The sequence below is a fragment of the Triturus cristatus genome, chromosome 5_1 (genome assembly GCF_964204655.1).
Source record: "Triturus cristatus chromosome 5_1, aTriCri1.1, whole genome shotgun sequence".
Taxonomy (NCBI): domain Eukaryota; kingdom Metazoa; phylum Chordata; class Amphibia; order Caudata; family Salamandridae; genus Triturus; species Triturus cristatus.
The window spans coordinates 725,185,429-725,210,436 of NC_140587.1; positions in this window are offsets into that span (position 1 = coordinate 725,185,429).

Below are 25,008 nucleotides of genomic sequence, written 5' to 3' on the forward strand. Positions count from 1 at the left end.
CAAACCCTTCTGGGAAACAAATCAATGCTCCCACACTGCTTGCTGCCAGCACCCCACAGGCTGAAGCTGTGTTTCCACTGTTGTTAGCCCCTCGTGTTACATAGCCATAGGGATCTATTGAGCCCCTCCCCCGGTTAATCCCAATCCTCATTGTGGCTGAAGAAACTCTGCCGCCCAGCTCCAGTTCCCCTGGGGGGCAGGGGCACCTCCCGCGTCTGAGACCATGTCAAAGCCCGTACACACCCCGTAAACTCTCCTGTTGCTCTAATCTACTAGATAGATTCCTACTGTGACTACAATTACAGCTGCAATCTTGCCACCATCACCGTTACCATACCCGTTACCACTGCTTTCATTTCGCCGGATTCACCACCTCACCACTCGGAGGTTTTCCCGACTGGAGTCAGACAGCCGCCATGTTCCCCGATCACCTAATTCATTAAACTACTAAATTTACCAAATATTTCAACTCATTTATTGCTAGATATCATACAGTGATGCAGTAAGGTAAAGAAGCATCGTTCGTACCTGTGCTAAACGTGAAAGTGGATTGCAAGCATTTTCAGAAGATTCTGGAGCTGGATTTGTCCTAAATCATGCGTGGAGCTAGCAAAAATAAATGACTTACTGTTTTCAACAGTTTGCAATAAAAATAGCACAAAAGGGCAGTAACAAAAGAGTAACACAAATTAGAGACAACGGGTAGATGACAAAATGCTCATAAAAGTAGTCCAAAATTGTATGGGTTAAGGATGTATAAGGGAACACTTTAGGTTTAGGTTATGTTTGGGGTTTTGGGTTACAGTTAGAGTTAGAGTAATGTGTGTGTTAATACTATGGTAGGGTAAGAGATAAGTATTAGCGTCAGGATGTGGGTAATAAATAAGGTTCAGATTAGGGTTAAGGTAACTGTCGATGGTGTTAAGGTTGGAGTAAGGTTTGGAGTAGGTGAATGTGGAAGTAAATATGCTATGGCTAGGACTGGAATTTACGAGTGTGGTAGAAGTCTGCATTAGGGATAGTGGAAGCTTAGGTTAAGGGATTGGTTTGGGGATAGAGTTACGGAGTAATGGAAGGTGTAAGTGATCATGTAAGGCGCAAGTTCAGTAGAGCGGTAACTGTTCTTGTGAATTGGCCGCGGAGCATGAGGTATGCTTTACACTGCTTTTATTGTCCACTTATTTGCGATTGGGTGGTGCTTATATAGGGAGTCGGTGCCTCTAGGGAAAGTTCACAAGCTGATAAGCTCTGTGCCTAGCATTAACAGTCGTGCTGAAGGGTTGAGAGAGCCACCTTTCTCCCCATGATGTGGCCTTGGCCAACAAATTACAAAAACACAGTCCCCAGCACACGCTAGAATTACAGTCCATATGTGAATAAAAGACAAAGTAGACAATCAATATTTCTTCTTTTATTCCTCTCTCCTTTATTTCTTTTTTTCATTGTACTGATTTCTTAGCCAACACGTGTTTCGTCGTCTGGTGGGCACACTGTCTTGCGACTTCTTCAAGGCCCAATCTTCTATTTGTGATACTTCTCTTTCGGTTATAATTCAGTTCAGTTAGTCATCAAAGTGGTTTTCGCTGTTTCAGGATAGATCTTGAAGACTTTGTGTACCATTAACATACACGGGGCATTTTGATATTCAAAAGATTGAGCCTTGAAGAAGTCATGGGGCAGTGTGCCCACCAGGGGAACACATGTTGGCTAATCAATCAATACAACTAAAAAATAAGGAGAGAGGAACAAAATAAGATATATTGATTGTCTACTTTGGCTTTTACGCACATTGTAACTGTAATTGTACCGTGTGCTGGAGACTGTGTTTTTTTTAGGGTCCACTTAGGCTTGGCTGAAGGATGTGTTCAGCCAGTAATCCAGATATTTATATTGGACACTGGGCATGGCAGCAGCACTGCTGAGTACTGTCATGCCTGCCAATTTTTGTAGGCCAGAGTACTGGTGGAAGTCAAGCCGGAGGACTACGAGCAATGATGCATTTTTTATATATATTTTAAATTTAATATAATATAATTCATGTAAAAGCCCAATGTTAAACTATCACCACTCAGTTAGAATGCTTGAAATGGGCCCATTACTTACTGGGATTTGGATCTAAAGAACTCTTGTAGAAATGCCTTGCTAACTATTTGCCTTTTTTCTAATGTAGGATTGACCAACACCACAGGATTGTGGTGGGTCATACTTTTTTAACACAGTTTTACAAATGCTGACAACTGACTGGTTATAGTTTAATATCTGACATTCAGATAAACCATTTTTGGCAAACAGGGCTTAGCTATGATTGGTACGTATGTCTGGTCCTTGGGGATAAATGGCTTACTCTAGGGCCAATTTATATATTCTAGTCAGTAGGGTTATATAAAGTATTTGACATTCTGTGATTTTGGATACTTCCAGATGGCTACACTGCCTACTACATAGCATGAAGAACAACATTATTGCTGTGTCCCAGTGGTAAAGTTCTCTTAGTCCACCACTTTTTCTCTTTGCTCTCGTTCACAGTTGATCACGTCTAGTAGCTTGCTTTTTTTACTTTTACACCTTACGGGCCATCCTCACATATATTTCTTGTCTGCCAAGCTTTTTCCCTGTTCTGGGTTGTTATTCCCCCTGTTTTGGTCTTCTGTGTATTCCAAATCAACTCTTTTTGGCACTTGTGGTCTATCTGCAAAGGAAACCTGGTGCAAATCGTATTCAATAACATTTTATACAGTGCACATCACCTAGGAAATATCTTGCTTAAAATGTCTTGTGGTGTTCCATGTCATTGTGATATGTATTACTTTGAGGTCTTGAATATCTTAAAGTTTGAAAACATTGGTACTTGGACTAGAATTGATAATGGGTTGACTGTCAAACTCCTGCAAATGACTCAACTTGAACCATCTTTGTGCATTTAATCATTTTGTGTTTTCCTGTCTTATTATGTTGGAATATGTCCGAATTAGTTTTTAATGCTTGCAGCCCTGATGAAGCCTTTTAAAGGTAAAATGTGTTGGCTGCGCTCCTTTGAAAACGCATAATAAAGTATAAGGACTATCTCTACATGAAGATCTAGGAGTATTGATTCAATGTCATATATCTATTGTTAAATGTGTTTTCTGTTACGTTTTTGTGTTGCCTCTCTATATTTTTGTGGCACAGCCGCCCTTCCTTTGATAATATATATAAGTCTCCCCTAAGTAAGGCCTATCGAGCTCTATGGCAGGGAACTGTGTATTATTAAGCAAGACAGATAGGTTTGTGTTAAACCTGTCATCCTTAGGATGATCTTCTCCCAACTTTTTGCCTGCCTACCTCTACTTTTTGCTGTCTCATTTTGTTGGCCTTAGGTTTTTGAGCACTTTACCACCGCCAACCAGTGCTAAAGTCCCTGTGCTTCTCCCGGAAACATGGTGGCATTAGTGTATACTTGATTAGTATATTTAGTTTCCCTGTAAGGCCCTTGCTAAGTGGTATCCATATACCCAGGTCTTAAACTCCCCTTTTATTACACATAGGTCACCCCAAAGGTAGGCCCTAGGTAGCCCTATGGGCAGTGTGCAGTGTAACTAAAAGGTAGGACATGTGCTTTTAAGTTTTACGTGTCCTGGTAGTGACAAACAACTACTGTGAGGCCTAATCCTGTCAGAGGTTGGCATGGGGAATTCCTTAAAACACTTTTAAGCTATATTTCCTGATTAGAAAGGACTAGCTAAATCGTGTTTCATATCTTTGGAATAAGAATGATAAATCCTCTTTAATGGTAAAGTTGGATTTTACATTACTATTTGCAGAGAAATGTACACTTTTAGAAAGTGGATTTCTCAGCCCTTACCTTTGCTCTGTATGCCTGCAGCCTATCTCCAATACACATATGGCATGGGTGACAGCTACACTTAGTTCATTACCTCCAGACAGCCACAAGCACAGGAAGGGTGGGTGTAAAAAAGGATTCAGCTGCATTCACCTTCATTCTGATGGCTTTCCTGAGCAGGAAGGGGGAAAGGGAGCTGACACTTACATCTGAATTGACTGTTTCCTATCCCCACACAAAGGACTGATTACTCCTCACAGATAGCCTGTCCGACAGGGCTAGGATGAAAGGGGAACTGTGCACTCCAAGGACCTGCTTTAAAGTCACCCCCTACTTGAAAGGCACATTTGTGTACAGGTCCTGGGTCTTTGACCCTACCAAATAAGTACACTACTGGACCTAGGAAGAACTATGCTGGAGTAAAGACTGCTGTACTGTAAGGATCACCAATTTTCCATGACTGACTATTCTAATGAGCTGCTTCTCTGCTTTTCTCAGCTGCCCTGCTGCCTACTGATCTCTGAACTGCTAAGGACAGGGACTGGACCCATCTCACTTGACACCAGAGTGACTCCAAGGGCTTGCTGGCATGCCTCCTGGTTTCTGAAATTCTGTTGGTGCTGCTAGACTCTGCCATCTGTGAGTCCTACCCTTGTCTCAGGTGCCCCCTTCAGTCCTGGGCCTCAGAAGTGAATTCTGCAAATGTTTTGCACTGATCAGGCCAACATGTCGTCCTTTGATGCCGATGTAGAGGCTGTTCGACAACAGTAGTTCTACATCCTGTGCGTCCCAATGACGCCGATGTGCTTGGTTCGATGATGACGCATTTCCTGTATCTCAGCAGAGATAGATGACGATGCAGAAACCCAACTGCTTGAAAAAGATCAACCCAGCGTGCCCCCAGCATTGATGCTTTGCTCCATACGAGATATTTTTTCTGTGTGACTTGCATGAGTCTCGTAGCTGGGCTGCCATCCATCTCCGTCGGCCTGAACTTTGGATTTACCCCGGTCCCTCATGATTGCAAGGAACCTTTTAATGCTTTTGACCTTGCAGCACTGTTTTTGCATTTATTCTTTAAAAACGAATATCTCGACTTCTATGTTTTAGTTTTGTTTACTCAGATAAATATTTTCTATTTTTATAAACTTGGTGTAGAGTCTTTTTGTAGTGTTTTCATTGTGTTACTGTGTGTGTGTTGTAAATATACTTTTCACATTGCCTCTTAAGTTATGCCTGCCTACTCTGTGCCAAGCTACTAGAGAGTGAGCACAGGTCAAAATAAAGAGAGTATCTAGCTTACCCTGACTAGGATTGTGGTCCCTACTTGGACAGGGTGCAAACCTCTGTTAACTAAAGACCTAATTTCTAACAGTCTGCATATGTCTTAACAGCAAAACCCTTAAAAGGTGTAATTTTGCTGAGATATGTTAGTAGCCCTATTGACTAATACAAGGTTACTGGCTAGCCCCCCTGTCAGGCTAACTTCTGAATGGGACTACCTAACTGGGTACTGTATGGTATCAAATTGATTGTGGCATTAAATCTGACGTGATGCTCAAGTCAAGATTAACACATAGTGTAAAAGTATTTCTCAGAAAGTCAGTATCTAGAAGAGTTTGATCCAGAAGGGAGAGAAATTGTAAGGTCAAATACATTGGATACATTCTATCCCAAAAGGAGCCGGCATCTAGAGAACATGTGCCTATATGATGTTCTTCAACACTATAGATATAAAAGTACTCTAACTGAAAACATAGAAGAAGGGAAATATGCGGTAGTTGCATGTGATGATTGTTTGGTGAGACATAGCAAAGGAAATCACTGAAAACTGAGTTGACAATTTGTCTTTTCTGCAACTGTTCAAGCCTTGGTGTGCTGAATCAGAACTACTTGGATACTATGACTGCTATGAAGACTCTTTCAATGCCCTAAAAGATAGCATTCAGTGTTCAGTCTTTTCAAATTGCTTGCACATGTTGAAAGATGAGATTGAACAGGAAAAAAACATTGCTGCTAAAGTAGCTAAGGAGGGTTTACAAAGCAGCCACGGTTCTGGACCACAGAGTCAAGATCCACTTGGACAACTAGTTATTCAAAATGAAGCAGCCATAGCCATGAGTGGGGTGGAGACTGCAAAGCAACAAGCAAGAGAGGAAAGTGTTCATTTTGAACACACAGTAGCAAAACTGAATGACGAACAGAAAAAAAGTTATATCAAAGAGAAAGATAAAATAGAGAATGTATTTCTGCACAAGAAGAAATAATGTAAATGCTCTTCATTTAAGCCAATTCTAGTATACATCAGTTGTCAAGCTGTGAAAAGCTTTCTAATTAAAGTTCTCACTGCTTACCTGCAGAGGACAACAGAATCAAATTTGCATTGTGTAGTAACAGCATCAACTGGATTAGCTCCACACAACATTAAAGAAATGAATTTACACAAACTACTTATGCTACCTGTTCAACATGATAATAAACTGGAATACCAGAAGTTATCTGATGAAGTTTGCCATGAGGTGTCAAGAGTACTGAATAAATGGAAGTTTTTAATCAGCGATGAGGTGAGTATAGTTTCGAAGTTAATACTTGCCTTTGTACACTTAAGAATGCAGCAGATTTTAAAAGAAGAGTATGACGTGCTGTTTGGAGGAAAGCATTTAATTGTCTTTGGTGACCTACTGCAACTTCCCCCTATGAAAGGACAGTCTTTTTACAAGACTTTTCTCTATAATGAAATAGGGAATTCTTTGAGAAGTATTGGCAATTTGAAATATTTGGTTAAACTTTGAATACAAGGAACTAGTGAAGAGCATGCATCAATCATATGATGTGGAATATGGAGATATTCTGAAGGACATTAGAGAAGGATCTCTGACAAAGGAGGAAAAACATGCTTTGGAAAGTCGACTTACCAAGAAACTATTTTCATTTGACAACATAGGAGCACAACTAATGAACAATTACATTGAAAAAGAAAAATACATAGTCTGTTATATGCCTAAAATTCAAGAATGCCTCAACTTCAGCGAACAATTACTGAAGCTGGAGAAAGAAGTTATTTGGAAATTACAGCTATCAATAAAATGGAAAACCAGAGAGTAACAATACTAATAACTGAGAAACTAGAAGCAACATTTTATTCTTTGGAGAACTCTGTCTCGAGAACTGATGGATTAGAAAAGTGCTTACCCGTGTGCAAAAACTGGAGAGTAATTGTGCGGCATAATTTAAATGTGGAGGAAGGGTTAGTAAACGGTGCTATGGACAAAGTTATTTATTTAATTAATTTTCCAACTAGGGATAAGGTTGAGTATTAGGTATTAGCCATGAAATTTGATCGGATTGATAGTGCGAAGCAGATTGGCTGATGTATTGTACATTTTGTGCATGTGAGATACTGATATGTGGACAAACAACAGTTTCCAGCATCACTAGGATATGCAGTAACTATCCATAAGTCTCAAGATTTAAGTGTAGACACAGCTTTTATTAATATTGTAAGTACAGTATTTAAAGAAGGTACGTAATATGTAACATTATATTAGTGCTGATGCAAACTGTGTAAGAGAGTACAATCAGTTAAGAAGTCTATGCCCTCCTAATTTAGGTCAGTACCCTATTTATGAGAAATGGGTAATCTGTCCAAAATGGAAGTTTACAAAAGAGTTTACTTATGTTCAAGAAAAGAAATCAAACCAGCACAAGCTAGAAGGCATCAAGAAGAAGTAACTGGAAAATGAGAGAGACAGTGTAGGATACCAGTTGGAAAACAGCTCAAGTGTTAACTGCTATGCAAATGCTGTTTTCAATGTACTGTTTCATTTACCACATCATGTAAATCAAATTGAACAAAATACAGTTAAGAGATTGTGATTTGCTTCTGTATCATTTGCTTTAACTTTTACTCAGTGACATATCTGTAATACGTTGCTGCTTCAGGCATTCAAGACCTTTTAGATATATGCAGTGGATCATTAATATTTGATGTCAAAAAGATGCAGAAAAATGTATAATGGTCATACTTGGAATTTTAGAAGAAGTACCTTAAATTTAAAAAGTAACTGCCTTTGAAACTACCAAATTCTTACCTCTTCTTTCTTCAACCAAAGTTCTAAGGAGTATTTTTGGGGAAAAGTAATGTACGGTGTCTCTTGTACATGGCTCATCAATGCTTTGGACATCATTCAGCCTATCAGGAGTGATTTCTGAAGAATGTTCACCCAAAAGAAAAAAAAGAGTTAATATAGCATGTGGATACTACATTCTCTAATTTAACCCCTTGAGTGCCCCGCCCTTTCCCCCTCCTGTGCCGGCCCTTTCATTAGCGGGCGGGGTCCATGACGAGATAGTCTCGTCATGGGCACAGCGCAACCGCGCTCCATGACGAGACTATCTCGTCATGGGCACAGAAGGGGTTAAGACTAAAACTAGATGGGTACAATGGAATCACAGCGATCTTCAATTGGAATCAAAACTACCTTTCAAACTACAAAATTGTCAGCTTTTGTTTCTTCACCCAAACTCCTATGTACTATTTCTTGGATAAAAAGTAATGTATTGTATTTTGTCTATGTGGTTCATGTGCATTTTAAACATCACTCGACCCTCTAGGGGTGATATTTTCAAAAGGATCTCCAGAGATCAATTGTGGTTTACATTTATTATGAGTTGTGTACTATGTGTAATAATAAAGGGAAAAGTTTTAAGGTAGGTTTGTTCACATTAGAATAGTAAGTGTAGGCAAAACAACTGTTTAACAAATTGTAGTGCAATGCATAGTATTAATGATTTATACTGATGTACTGCCCAGTTATGAGTTTTTTTCTACAATCCACATGATTGTTCTTTACCTACTGTTCAAGGATAAAATTTAATATAGTAAATTGTTTATGGTCTAAACGTATGAAAGCTGAGAACATTAAGAAGAGAAAATGAAATGTTTGACTATATTGTGATATACGGTTACAGCATAAGCAATGTGTACTGTTATGTTTATAGACATTTGTCAATTAAATACTAACTTCTTTCTATTCTTTTTCTTTTACAACAGGTTTTGGAGTGATATGTCTTTAGATGTATCAAGAGACACCTAATGCCTCAGAAATATTTCTTTGATATACTTATGAAGAGGCTCTTGACGTACTTGTGAAGAGGCACAAGTGTGTAAAGAGCACTTGATATCCTGTTCCTACAGTTTCCTTTACCAGGAGGGAATGCTAGAAAACTCCTATGCAATTGATTGCCACTTTCCTGAGATCTAACAACTAAAACTAACTCACCCATATAGCTACTTATAAATATACTCACTTATCCATACAGCCACTCACATATCCACACACTCACCCACACAGTATCCATGTATCCACTCACTTACTCACATACCACTAACTCACCCATACAGCCACTGACACACCCACTCACTCACTCACCCACATCTATTCATGCACCCTTTCACTCATTTATATAGCCACTCAAACACCCAGCCACTTACTCACCCATACAGCCACTCACATAGCCACTTACTCACCCATACAGTTACTCTCATACCTACTCATTTACCCATACATCCACTCATGTACCCTTTCACTCACTCACACAACTGCTCAAACACCCAGTCACTCACCCATTGAGCTACTTACATACCCACTCACTCCCTCATGCATCCATTGACACACCCACACACTCACTCATACAGCCCATCATGCATCTTCTCACTCACTCAAACAACCATTCACATACTTACTCAGCCAGTTACACAGCCACTCAGTCACCCATATACATACTCCGACACGTAATTACTCACTCACCCGTATAGCAGAGTCATGTACCCTTTCGCTCACCCACACAGCCTCTGATGCACCCACTTACTCACCGATACTGCCATTCACTCACCCACTCGGGTACCCATACATATACTCAAACATCCACTTAGTCCCCCATAGAGCCAGTCATGCACCCTCTAACTCAGTCATACAACCACTCACACATCCATCAGTCATCCATAAAGATACTCAGACACCCACTTATTTACTTATACAGATACTGAAACATGCACTCATTCACATATACATTCACTGACACAACCACTCATCCATCTACCCAACCACTCATCCATTTTCACACTCACCCATACAGCCACTCACTCACCCATACAGTCGTTCATGCATACTTTCACTCACTCATATAGCCACACACATATCCTCTCACTCATACAAGCACTCACATACCCACCCACTTATACAACCACACAAACACACTCTCATTTACTCTTATTGGTACCCACACACCCTTTCCCTCACTCATACAGGTACTCACATACCAGTTTACTCACCCATGCAATCACTCACACTCACTTATTCACTCATATACCAATCACGCACCCACTCACTCAACTATACAACCCCTGACAGACAAACTCACTGATACATGCACTCTCTAGGTATGCACTCATCCATACAGCCACTCACATACCCAGTCACTCACTCATACAATCACTAACATACCCACTCTTTTAGTCACATAGTCAGACATCCACTCAATCACCCATTCAGTCACTCACACAAACCCACTCACTCACTCATACAGCCATTCAAAAGCCACTCACTCATAGATTGAGCTTATCATACATCTACTCACTCACCCATGTAGCCACTTACATAACCTCTCACTCACCCAAATAGTTGAACATGCACTCACTCTCTCACCAATTCAACTATTTACACACTCTGTCACTCACTCCTATAATCTCTCACACACCCAACTCATAAACTGATATAGCTACTCACACACCCACTCAATCCCCCTACAGCCACTCATGCATCCACTCATTTATCCATAAAGCCACTTGTACACTCACTCATTCACCCATAAAGCTATTTGCACACTCACTCAGTCACCCATACAGCCACTCATGCATCTACTCATTTACCTATAAACTCACTTGTACAGTCACTCATTCACCCATAAAGCTACTCACACACCAACTCAGTCACCCATATAGTCTCCCATGCACACTCTTACTCACCCTTATAGCAACTGACAGCTTCTTACTCACCCATACACTCAGCCACACACACAGGTACCCTCATACCCACTGAGCTGCCCACACAGGCTGTCACACACTGTTTCACTCACCCACACATGAACCCACACTCCTATTTTCTCACTGATATAGCCACTCAAGCACACACTTACTAATCCATATAGTACCTCATGCATCCACTCACCTATTTATAAGCCACTTACAGATATAGTCATTCACTAAAAGAGGCACTCAAACATACACACAGTCACTCACTGATAAAGCCACTCATTCACACTGTCACTCACTCATACAACCACTAACACACCCACTTGCTCAGTCATACATCACTCAAACACCTATTCACTCGTGGATACAGTACCTCATGTACCACCCACTCACTCACTCATAAAGCCATTAACACAGCTACTCACTCACACATTAAACAACTCACACACCCACTCACTCATACGGCCACTCAGATACCCACTCACTGCCCTTTACAGCCACTTGGACAGCTACTCACTCAGTCACCCATTCAGTCACTCATACACCCTATTACTCAACCATGTAGCTACTCATGTAGCCACTCACTCACCCTTATGGTCAGTCGTGTACCAACTCATTCACTAATACAACCACTCACATACCCACCCACTCACTGATACAACCACTCACACACACACCCACTCACTCACCCACACAGCAACTTACGCATCTACTCACTTACCCATACAGCAACTCATATACCCACTCAGTCACCCTTACACATACTCAGACACCCACTGACTTACTCATACAGATACTAACACTTACACTCATTTACCTATACATACACTGACACCTATGCAACAACTCATACTACTACTCACTTACCCATATACATACTGACACATCCAGAGACAGACCCACTCAACCACGAATCTCTCATACACTCACCTATATACCCATTCACATATCCACTATCTCACTCATACAACCACTTGGACACACCCACTCAGTCATCCATACAGATACTCAGACATCCACTCACTCACCCATACAGCTAGTCACACACTCTCTCACTCACCCATACAACCTCTCACACACCCACTCCCTCCCCCAGAGCTACTCATACACCCACTCAGTCATCCATAATTATACTCAGACATCTACTCATTCACCTATACACCTAGCCATGCACCCTCTCACTCACTCAGACAGCCATTCACACACTCATACATATATTCAGACACCCTCTCACTTGCTCATACAGATGCTAGATCATGCACTCATTCACCTATACACTCAATGGTGCAACCACTCCTTTGCCCACACAACCAATCATCTACTCACACACTCACCCATACAGCCACTCTAACACTCACTCACTCATTCAAAGCACCACTCACATGCTCACTCACTCACTTTTACAGCCGTTCACACACCTACTCAGTGACACATATAGATACTCAGACATCCACTTGCTTAGTCATACACATTCTAACACATGTACTCTATCTACACAGTCACTGACACAACCACTTACTCATGGAGCCACTCACACATCGAGTCAAACAACCATACAGCAACTTACACACCCACTCACACATCCATATGCCCACTCACACATGCATTCCCTCACACATCCAAACATCCACTAGCACATGCATTCCCTCACCCATGCAGATACTCACACAGACACTGGTAGGGTTATACAATCACTCACAGATCTACTCACTCCTCTTTACAAGCATTTATATACCCACTCACTCACTCATACAACTACTCGCACACCCACTCACGTATCCACCCAGTCACATATACAGCCACTCACGCATGCTCTCATTCACCCACACGGTTACTCACATACCCAGTCAATCATTGATACACTAACACACATTCACACACACCAACACTGAGAAAAATATATTTACACTGTTACAAACATCCATATAACATGTAATTATTCTTTGTAAACCATAATAAGTGGGTCTAAGAAGAACCGTTTTATCCTAATTTAAAAAAAACATTTTTGTAAACATTTTTTTTATTTAATAAAAATAGAAAACAGTACTTTGCAAGTTAATGCAAAAAGAGTGCAGTAATTTTTTTTTTTTTTAAAAACACCTAACACTTGTCCGTTTTCTTTTATGAAACCAGCACTGGCATGGACTGCTATCCCATGGTTAGCATTTTACAAAATTTCAATCTAAATTGTCCCACAGCAGCAAATTCAGTGACGCTCTTTGGAGGAGCACTTGCAAGAGTTAAACCAAATGAGGTGCCTGGTACAGCACAGTCAGCAGAAGATGTTTGGTTCTCTCATCTCTCTCTCTCTCTATCAGCGCTCTAGATAGACAAGTAGGGTGGATGGTCCTCAAAAATGTTTCATCATTCTGGTGGTTCCGCATAAGTATTTCACTTAGAACCTTGAGAGAGCACTTTATGGCACAGCGTGAAAGTAACCTTTCAGCATACACTTTTTTTCTCCAGCAGGGATGGAGAAGAATTCCCATATGATGCATAGCTTTTTCGGTGGTGATGACTCATTTTCATCAGAGGAGTTCCCTTTATTCTGACCAGCTGGTGGTGCAGTAGATACCATCTTTGTAAGAAAAACACAAAAAAACACACAAAAACTGAATTGAGCAATGCTAAAGAGAGGTGTTAAAAACATACAGGCTCCCAAAAAGATAGAGAAAATGCAGAGGTGTTTAAAAATCAAATTCATTTCTATCTGTATCACATGGGATGCACAAAGCCTTTGCGCTTACCTTGCAGTGCCGTCATGTCTCTGCAAAATACATTATAACAACCTTTAACATGCACTTGTACTATGATTATACTACTTTTATTAATGTATTACTGAACCTCTTACTTTAAAGAAAGCCTTGAAAGTGTCTATCTAAGTGTTTTACTACTGCAAGTCACGTCCCCAGCGCGAATCAGGAAATTCATGCTTGCACGGTGAGAGAAGGTGGCGCGACTGCCTAAAAAGTATTTAAATTACCTTCAAAATGTTTTTCCTTTATAATTATATGACTTTTATTACTTTACTAGTATTCCGCTTACCTTAAACAAAACCTTTAAAGTGTCTATATATCTGTTTCAGTTCCATCAAAACCATGCCGGAGTGGTGACTCCATTGTGTCGGATCATGATGGGTGAACGACTCTCAAAGGTTTTGAAAAAATAATATGAATATAAGCAACAGAGTACTGCACAGACCTCACAACCACAGTACAAAAACCTCACATGCAATGGTCTTCCTGCCTTATGCCAGGATAATGGCCAGCTTACCAGAAGCCCCCCCAACGCTTTTCCCACTGATTTTCATGATGCATTCCTGAAGCCGAAAAATAAGATGACATCCCCACCAAATAAAGGAGCAGTTACTTCATATAGCTAAGGGGAGGTTCCCTTGTTTGGTGGAGATTTACCTCTTTATTGTCTTAAGAGATTCCTGTTATCACAGATTTCTGCAGAAAGAGACACAAGGAACAATAACATTGGCAAACACACACAACATCGCTCGAGATATTTCCTCATGGTCGAATACACAGCTATAATGTAGAACACACACTGCACAATAAGGTCCTACTTACTAACTAACCTGTAAAAAGTACTCCAGTTGGGTAGACATTTTGTGCAAAGGTGTACACTCTTGTTCAATAAACAGACAATTAAGCTTCCATTCTGAGCATGATCCACATTTCACAGAAATTAAATCTCACAGAAAGCACTTACAAATGTAAACACAGCCGGTGCCCCGGCTGAAGCTCTATTTCTGCATAGTTCAAATGATAGTAGCTCCTGGGCTTGGATAAGGAAAAGCATGTGTGTTTCCTTGACAGTTCCATATTGAAAAACAACCTGAAATTCTTCATGTAGGTGAATGCATTATGGGTCTATTGGAAAGCAATCTGTTGTCACTATGATGAGTGAGTTATTTCTTGCCCTCTCCTGGTCAGAGCAGAGAATTAGGACCAGGGAGTACTGCCCCCCCCCCCCATTATTGGGAACTGAAGAATTTGAATTGGGGCAACATGAATATACAGAAGAATACCTAAACCACGTACATCTGCAATAAAGGAGACTTTCTACCTAACACAAGTCCTTACTGTTTGGACTGGCTCTCAGTGTATCCGTGTCGGCCAGAACCGCATTCTGAACCTCTTTAAACAGCGTTTCTGACCGACTGATTATGTTGCCGATTTCCAACAGCCTTTCAGAGTTGGCCTGTGCGACATTAAAAGGCTGTCAGAAAGTCACTTTGGGGGCCCCTAGCAGGGCCACCTTCATCCTGCGGCCTCTGGTTGGGGGCCGAGGGAGTACCTAAGGGACAACCCTGTAAAACCCTGCACTGTTTGGCTGGCACCATGGGGTGCCTGCGACAGGGTGCATGGTTTTACACACACACCCCCCATTTCCTCATCAGAGCCTTTCTTGTCGGCAGAACACATGCTCCCATAGGGAACAATGTGACTCCAACCGAACTGTGTTCCCGAATTCGAGATGGTGTCATCGTAATGAGGCCCTATATATTTTCTGTAATTACATATTGAGTTTTTCCCAATTTCTTTTATGTTGTCACATTGGATCTTTTAGGTCGGACGTGTAACTCACACTTTTGGTAGTAGTGTGTGGAACCACCCTCACAGCACCAACCCAAATTTGATGTGTTTTTCAGTTATTACTGTGTACCCACTACATTTTGTAATCAACGCGAGATCTTATGTCTAGTCCAATACTACCCTTTCAATTATATTTATGAACTCAGAGAACTATTGGATGAAATGAATATCACATTCTGCCATGCAAGCACATAAAACAGGTGCTTGACTCTGCGCTGTGCCAGAAAACTGCATCATTAAACAGCCCTTGCATGTAAAGGCATGGCTAGTGGTACCAAACTATAGGGCAAATGCATGGGAAGCAGTCGTTACCTGTCATTACCTTTCTAATGATTTCTATGTAATATCTAGTGATGCTTCACAGACTTGAGAATACAATCACATGTATTATACAATACACATGACAAACATCAGTTTTATGGACATTGGTAGATTAAAAGAAGTATTTAGTGGAGACAACCAAATGCATAACATATCATACCATACCTGTGATTGAATCACAGTTTTTTATTCATTATAGTATTATAATATGCTATAGCTCTCTGAATAAATTTGGCAAAACACATTGGGCCAGAGTCTTTAAAAAGTGCAGACATTTTAGACTCTTTCTGATCAACAAATCATTTGGTATATATTAAAAAACTGAAAAAACCATGACTTGAAGGATTAAAGTTAGACCATAGTATTCACATGTCAACAAATTCTTCTGATTACAGACACTCTGCATGCCTGGGATGCAAACTTTTCAGGTACTTTACTGATGTGTTATGTTTACTTTTTAGGTCTGTGGTCACTCAATGCCTTCTGATTTTTATTTAGGACCTAGTTTCCATAGGAAAAGTGTTTTTTTGATTTCCCAATAAAGTTAGAGCCGTTTGATGAATCTTCGTGACATTTTCAAAACTGGGTGGTCACATCAGCTGCTGCTTCGAAAATTTTGAAGTGATCCATCAAGCGAGGGCCGAGAAGAAGGGAGTGTCCCAAAATGCATTTTCTCCATGTTCATTTCCATAGGAAACTTTAGGCACGGCTACAGCCCGAACTGCAGAACAGAATTACACCAAATTTGGCAAACTGGTAGCTCTTAGTTCAGAGAGCACTCTTTTTGTTAAAATGCGTAAATCCGTTCAGTATAGTAGTTCCGGAGAAATTTTAAGATTTCACAGATAAAGAACTGTGGCCGCGGAGGATCCTCAAACCCTCCCGATCTTGTGCTTGAGATCTGATTGGGTACCTACACTTCAAACCAGGTAGATTTGGCAGCCATCTTGTGACTCAGTTGAACTGAGTCATAAGACAAAAGGTTAAAAAAGCAGAAAACGGGCAGGGTAGAAACACCCTGAACCCTAGGCCTGTTCAGGGTGGATCCGCGATTCCGTCAGAAAATACAAATAAAAATGGCTCCCAGGCTTAGCTTCCTTAAGGGCACACGGCTGGGCCAGGAGCAGGGGCAATAACTAATAAAGATGTGGAGGCCCACAACCTCCCTGATATTAATCATCTGAAATGCGGGGGCCATGCGGCTCCCCGCAGCCCCATGGATCGCCACCTTGCCGGGGCTAAACTTACAAAGATGCGTGGGGGCTTCATCCCCCCCACGCATCCCAGGGGACCATCACCTCCCAGGGGCTAATTATCTGAAATGCAGTGTGCAATGTGGCTCCCCCGCAGCCCCAGGGACTGCCACCTCCCTGGGGCAATATTTACATAGATGTGTGGGGTGGCTCCAGCCCCCAAACACAGCCCCGGGGTCCACCATCTCCCCCGGGCTTAAATACTGTTGGAGGGGGCTATGCGGAACCCCTCTTGGAGCAGTAAATGGCCCTGGGGACCGCCAACCCCAGGGCTGGCTTCAGCAATGTACTGGAATGCCCACCCCCGAGACATTGCAGTTTCCTTCGGGATGGCAGGCCCCCCTCCCTTTTTATTTTAATTAAAAAAATCAGAAATGGGTGAGGCCCTGGGGGTGGGGCCACACAGCCCCCCTTCCTAAATTAGCAACTAACAAACCAAAGCAGGCAACTCGCCGGAAGCCCTACCCCCTTTCTCCACTACTCTGCAAACGCACCTCCTGGCATGCTCTTGGTGGTGGGATGAAGTCCCCTTCGCTCTTGAGGGTCCTTAGGGGCCAACTAGCCCACCTGTTACTGCTAGGAAGCCCCACACAGTGGGATTGCTGAGAGGTGGTCAGATGCTCTGAAAGAATGTTGGTACCCACATTCACAAAGGGGAAGGGGTCCCTTTGGCACCAAATTGGAGTTGGTGGTAACTGTGAATGTTTTCTGACCACATTGCCAGTGGCAAATAATTCCTACATTCCAGTGTGACTCACTATAAAGAAGGGATGCCCTTAACAAGCCCCTTCCTAACAGTGACTCACAAACACTATTTTGCGATTCAGTAATAGGTTACCATCTCGCAAAATAGGGTTGTTACATGACAAAGAGCATTTTACTTATTACCAACCAGTAAAATGCTTCATACATCTGGCCCATGATGCGAAAATGTTTGGTTCTGTGCACGCATGTATGGATAGAAATGTAGGAACATCTGAACACCCATCCTCTGACCCTACCACTATGTGACATGTAAAAAGCAATCACTCAGTGGTGAACACAAGGTGAAACAGGAACAATAAATAAATTCAACCCACCTTTCAACATGTTAAGTGTCTGGCCTTCGCTTTCAGCTACCTCGCTGCACAACCAGCAAGTTTTAAATCATTTTATTCAAGTTTACATGATAAACAAATGCTAAAACAGCTTGTGACTGATAACTTGTTTTGATAAAACTCCACACACTTCTTCAGCTTCTAAGCATTGTGGGCCAGATGTACAATTCTTTTTTGCAGCCGCAAACGGGAGATCCTTCTGTTTGCGACAGCAAAAAAGGGTGATGGGATGTAGAAATGCTATTTTGCGAGTCCCTTCCTATTAGCGAGATACCATGCCATGTACAAATGTTTTGCGACCGCTTTTGCGGCTGCAAAACACTCACAGTTTACCACCTACTTCAAGTAGGTGGTAAACCACTCACAAACGGGAAGGGGTCCCCAGGGGACCCCTTCCCCGTTGTGAATATGTGAGAAAATATTTTTAAGAGCAGGCAGTGGTTTAAAAAAATGAAACTGAATAGTTTCATTTTTATTTTTTAAATGCATCCCGTTTTCCTTTAAGGGGCTGAATAAAAAAAAAAAAGACAGCTTTATTTAAAAGCAGTCCCAGACATGGTGGTCTGCTGACCCCAGCAGGCCTCAATCCTTGGGAGTGCTAGCCATTCCTAATGAGGTCGCAAATTACGACAGCCTCCTTAATATTCATATGGCATGCAATTTGGGACCCCATTAGGAATTGCTACCAGTGTCTGAGACCCTGATATACATCCCAATTTGCGAGTCAATTGGTGGTTCATACATCTGACCCCCTATGTTTAGAAAATGCTCAGTGGCAAACGTGTTACTTTATGTATTCCTATAGACACTCATCAAGCATCTTTACAATAATTTAAAATACACAAGTCTAGAATGAGCATTGCATTCACAGCATAACTACTTGCTGGAAATCCCTTAGCATTCACAATGCACTTAAACCCTGCTAGTTTTTAATATTTCTAATAAATACTTTTACAAAGTTTGCCACTGAAATATCCCCGCCCAAGTAAACAATTTTCAAGATGGCCACTTTGGCTTTTTTATGGGTCTGGCATTAGCCAAGACCTTTTCAGATTAATAAAAGTTTTTGTATGACATACATACATATATGGAATTTCTAGTCTGCCTGTGTCATCCGTTGGTCTGTTGTTTTGTCATTCAAATCTTTTTTCTTTCCATTTCAGAATGCTGCAGGGGCAATGGCTTATCCCATTTGAGCCATTGGCTAACCTTATTGTGAGTGACGACATTCTACCCTTTCACAAGGAACACATAAACCTAAAGTATTTCCATTCAACGCCAAGGACTCATGAGTCAATGGGACAAGTGTAGTTTTTTTTTGTTCTTTTGTACCCAAAACCAAACATCATCTGGTGTCCCAGCATTATCATGGACATTTGGATTCAAGGTAACTTGGCTCTTGAGGGCCTCAGGACTAAAGTGGACTTCTTCCCCCAAACAGTAGTGCGCCAGGATTTGCATTTGCAGAGTGGTGGAGAAGGGGGGCATGGCATCCCACAAACTCGCAGCAATCCTGCTGTGTGGGACTTACTGGAGGTAACAGGAGGGGTAATTGGCCCATAGAACAGAACTGAGGTGCAACAAAAAGGTCAATTTCTTATAATTACATTTCCTTTAGAAATATTAAAAATGTATTTTCCCCATTGAATTAGGATTTTGAAACTAAGTGAAAAATAATGTTTAATATCACCCTAGCATTTTCTCAGGCAGCGATTCAAAAGGACGATGTTAATCACATTTAGACTTATTTTGGCAAATGCAGCTGCTTTTCTACATCTCACAAATACCTTTCCTTGTGGCAAATGCAGCTGCTTTTCTACATCTCACAAATACCTTTCCTTGTGGCAAATGCAGCTCCTTTTCTACATCTCACAAATACCTTTCTTTGCCACATGTTACTGCATTGATTCTACAATGCAGCGTCATACTTTCACATGAATGGTGCACTTCTTACAACATTTACTATAGCCATGCATGAGGGTTAAATAAGCCGATCAATTAGATGATCGCAATGTACAGCGCATATTGTAGTAGAAAAATGCATGTGCATTGTCAGTGTTGAGTCCTTAAACAGCAAAAATCAGATCGAAAAAATTGGGGGACCAAGACAAAAATGTTGGGCTGTCTTGCACACACACATACACGTTTGAGATACGAAAAAAATCTGTTTCGTAAAAGAAATATAACTTCTTTTCTGTAAATCTAGCCAGCTAGGAAACGAGTCTTGGGCGACCTCAACTTTAACTCCAATTCCAATTTGAAACTATTCATTTAGAATGTAACAGCTCGTGTCAGGCAGAGGTCAGTGCTGCATTTGATGAATTATTACTCATTCAGCCGAGCAGAGCATCCTTAATCAGAAGACTACAGAGTTCCTGAGCAGGAAACACAAATATACCTAATTAGCGTTGAACTGGATGTTTCATTTCCTTGGGCCAAGAATGCGTGATTGGGTTTCGCACCCACGTGGAAAATGTACTAATTTAAGCAAAATGTTTAAGAATGTGCTCTCAGCTGTAATAAAACATATTCAAGGTGATGAAAGCCTGCGAATGTGATGAGGTTATTGCAATTATTGCGGAGCTTGCAGGTACAAACCATCTGGCAGAACAGTTAATTTCTTAACAGCGTATTCTCCAAGTCTGCTAACTTTGTCAAAACATTGAAAGTCAGGCTCTATTTATATGACGCTCTTCTGTTTGCAAAGGTCATTCGCTGCAACCTGCCTGCCTGTGATGAAAGGAGAGCCCGGAAGTCGGCATGTTTATTCTTGCGTTTGACTCACATTAAAGGCAACAGTTTAATAGGAAAGCACAGCACAGCACCGACGTGGGAAATTGTCAGAGAAGAATTGTTGTGACCTCCCACAAATAACAGGTGAAAAGGTAAATGGCAGTCAACATCTATTTACATGTTGACGCTGTTATGGAGATTTTATTAAAGTTCATTTTCAATCTCGATGGGGCATATCAACAAGCAGGCGATAAAAAATGATCGCTGCTTTTGCGGCCGTCTTCGGCCGACAAGCGGCGATAGTTTTATCGCCTAATCAGCAAGGTCACGCTAACGCGTGAAACTTGCTTTAACGTCAGGAATCCTAACGCCCAGCTTTGCATCTCTAATGAGATGCAAAGTGGGCGTTCCTGACCTCGCATGACAGGAGAAATGTCGCTAAGCGACATTTCTCCTATCATCAAGCCCCATGCTATGAAGCATAGCGTCAGGAAAAGTAGCGATAACCCCTGTTATCGCTACTTTCCTTACGCCTGCTTCAGGACTGACTTAGCCATGATATCCTATGGAAGGTGGATATCATGGCTAAGTTTGTGAGTCCCTATCAACTAGCTAACGTGAGATTATCGCTGGGTTTCCAGCGATAATCTCACGTTAGCCAGTTAGCGCTAGGATTTTTATCGCTGATGAGATTAGCGTTGCTAATAGCACGCTAGCTCAGCCATAAAAATCGGCGCTAGCCGGCGATAATTATCCGAGCGCTAAGTTCGCTCAGCGATAATTATCGCCGGTTGTTGTTGATATGCCCCGATGTTCTTTGCCTACAGTTTTAGCACACTGGTGTCTTGTAACAATCCAGAAACTAAAGATATTTACAAATGTGCAAAACAAACTATTCAATTCATTCGATTTAACCTCCCTTATCCAACTCTGCTCATCAGATTTACTTCAGTTATGTTGAAAACAAACAATCCGTAATTTAACATAAACAAGGTATAAAACGAGAGGCACAGGAAATATGAGGGCATTTAAAAGAGGTATGAAAGAATCTGTTCAATTGACAAAAGACCCTTAAGTAAATTATGTATCTACCTGTTTCAGATATCTAGCTGATCATTAAAATCCCATTTTGATTAGCACAAAGATTTCCTCCTATGAATTCCAATTGCTTTCTTGAATATGTGTATAAACGAGGCATACCATTTAGTTTTGTATTTGTAAATATACAGTTATATCAGCTACTACTGCTGTCAGTGAATTTCAGTTTTTCATCATATTCCACATCCAAGAGTTTCCTGCAACCATCCACCTGCAGACACTCAACCCCCACTGCGCACAGCCTATGGCCATCTTGCTGCTCGATTCCGACTTTTATGCAGCCTCTTTCTGCTTGTTTCTTACCTTTATTTTACCTATTGCTGCTGGTTTCCGACCTTTATTTTTCCTCTTTCTGCTCGTTTCTCACCTTTATTTTGCCTCTTTCTGCTCGTTTCCCACCTTTATTCTGGTAATTTCTGACCTTTATTCTGCGTCTATATGCTCCCTTCTGACCTTTATTCTGCCTCTTTATGCTCGTTTCTCACCTTTTTTTGCCTCTCTCTCTGCTCATTGCTAATCATTATTTTGCCTCTTCTGCTTGATTCCCACCTTTATTCTGCCTCTTTCAGGTAATTTCTGACCTTTATTCTGCATCTTTATGCTCCCTTCACACCTTTATTCTGCCTCTTTTTGCTCGTTTTTCACCTTTATTTTGCCTCTCTCTGCTCGTTGCTGATTATTATTCTGCCTCTTTCTGCTCGTTGCTCACCTTTCTGGTTGTTTCTCACCTTTAATTTGCTCTTTCTGCTAATTAATCACCGTTATTTTGCCTCTTTCTGCTCGTTGCTGATCTTTATTTTCCCTCTTTCTGCTAGATTCTGTCCTTTATTCTACCTTTTTCTGATCATTTCTGACCTTGATCTTGCCTCTTTCTGCTTGTTTCTGACCAATGTTCTGCATCTTTCTACTTATTGCTGACCTTTATTTAGCATCTTTCTCCTCATTTAATCCCTGACTGCGAGAGGAGCCTCAAAGCCCCAGCGGTCCCAGCCAGCATCCTGCCTCCTCCGGGAGCCGGTATTGCTCTTGCACGCAGGGAGGTGCTGGAAATGCAGTTCCCTGGGTGCGGGAGCAATATTTTAATTGTTTACCTGTACGCATTTTTGCGTGCAGGGAAACAGATGATAACTCTGCTTTCTGCAAGCAGGAGCTGTTTGAGGTTAGCATTTCGATTAGTTGATCCACGGGGCCTTTGGTCTGGGCATCCTTTATGTCCTGTATGGCAGATGTGGCTATATCCACACGCTGCGATGGGCCGTGATGTTGGTCTTATTTTCGTTTTGTACCCGCTATGGGTTTTTTACGTGGGTTTATTTCATCTGGGCTCGTATTCTCATTTGCCTTAACATCGAAATTTGACTTTGGTGACATTTTTATGTGGCATTCTAATGCAGTGAGGTGCTACTTGATCAAAATCATAGTGAATCTACTATAGGTGTCCTCGATGTTGACATCACGGGTAAATATTTGATTATGCTCACTATCAATGGCTGCCTGGCCCAGCCCCAGTTTAGCCCGAGAGGACCTGGTGCTTATTCGCTTACATTTGGTGGCAGGTTCACCTGGAGAGTTACAACTAATTTGCTTCCATAGAGTGCAGAGCATACTGGCTTTGGTTGTGTTGGCTTCAACCATCAGAGGATTATCAGTGGTAGGTGGGCTGTAAACAAACACTGGTTCCCATACAGTTTTAAGCATTCTACCTCTACCCCACCATCATTTACATTTAGGGTATCAATAGTGTCACTCTGGGTATCAGAAGTGTCACTCAGTAGTGTTAGCGTTCATCAGGCCACCCAGACTGCAACCTCAATCCAGAGACATCCTATGCACCACATTAAAACAACAGCAAAACTTACAGCAATAGCTACAACACAGTAGCAGCCCCCTAATCTGCTGAGAGCCACCACCTCCACCCATAGCCTCTCCATACTAGGATTGATGATGTTTTCTGTTTCTAGATTCCATGGCAACAATGTCATGTCCTGGGTGGCATAATAGCTTGATAGCAATAAGAACGTGAATGATTGATCTTGAACAGCCCAAAAGCTCAAAGCTAAAAAGCCAAGTATCAGTGTCCAGTGACCATCAACCAGCATCCAGTCAACCCCAGTTATATCTATCAAAGACTAACCAAAGTCCACAGCATCAACTCAGCCATGGTTGCACCTCTCACGGTCCTCCTGCAACTGTAAGTGCTGCACAGCACTGCAAACACCTACTACCACCACCCTACCACCCTGCTGTACACCCATACCACCTACCAACCCGGGTGTGCTGGGTACAATGGTGGCAGACTTACAGCAGTGATGTCAGCAGCAGCAGTGTAAGGAGACCTCAGGGGGGACATGCCAAATGGGTAACAACAGAGACCTCCACCGAGAGCAAACAGCAACCGACAACCACAGCAGAAAACATTGGAGGCCCACTACGCAAGTTATGGTACCGCACAAGCGTGTCACCTCATCGTGGCTTCACTTGGTGTGTGATGCGTGTGACGTCTGGGCGGGCGTGAGCTCAACATTGCAGCATCAGGGGAGAATCATGTAAGCTGAAATTCCAGGACGGCTGCTGCAGAATGTATTTATTATTAAATGCTTTTTTTGTCCCAGGTGTGGTCCCTGCATTAGCCCCCCACCACACCCAAGAGGCCTGGGGGTTCAGGGTATTCCTACCCTGCCCCTTTCTCTTTTTTGACTGTCTTTTTATGTGACTCAGCTGAAGATGAGCCCTGACAGCCTATCAGATTTCACCACGGGAGTGACGGATCCTCGGACGATCTGCGTACCTCTATATACAAATTTGGGTTTTCCTTAATTTCTCACAAACCACTGAATGGATTTACAACAAATCAAAACCAGGCACTTCTATGGGCCAATATCTACCTTTCAGCCAAATTTGGTGTAATTCCGTTCAGCGGATCAGGCTGTAGCTTTGTTTAAAACCCCAATGGGAAATACAGATTTTGGGACCCTTCCTTTTTCTCGGCCCCTGTTTGACGAATCACCACAAAACTTTCAACGCAGCAGAAGAAGAGAGTGACAAT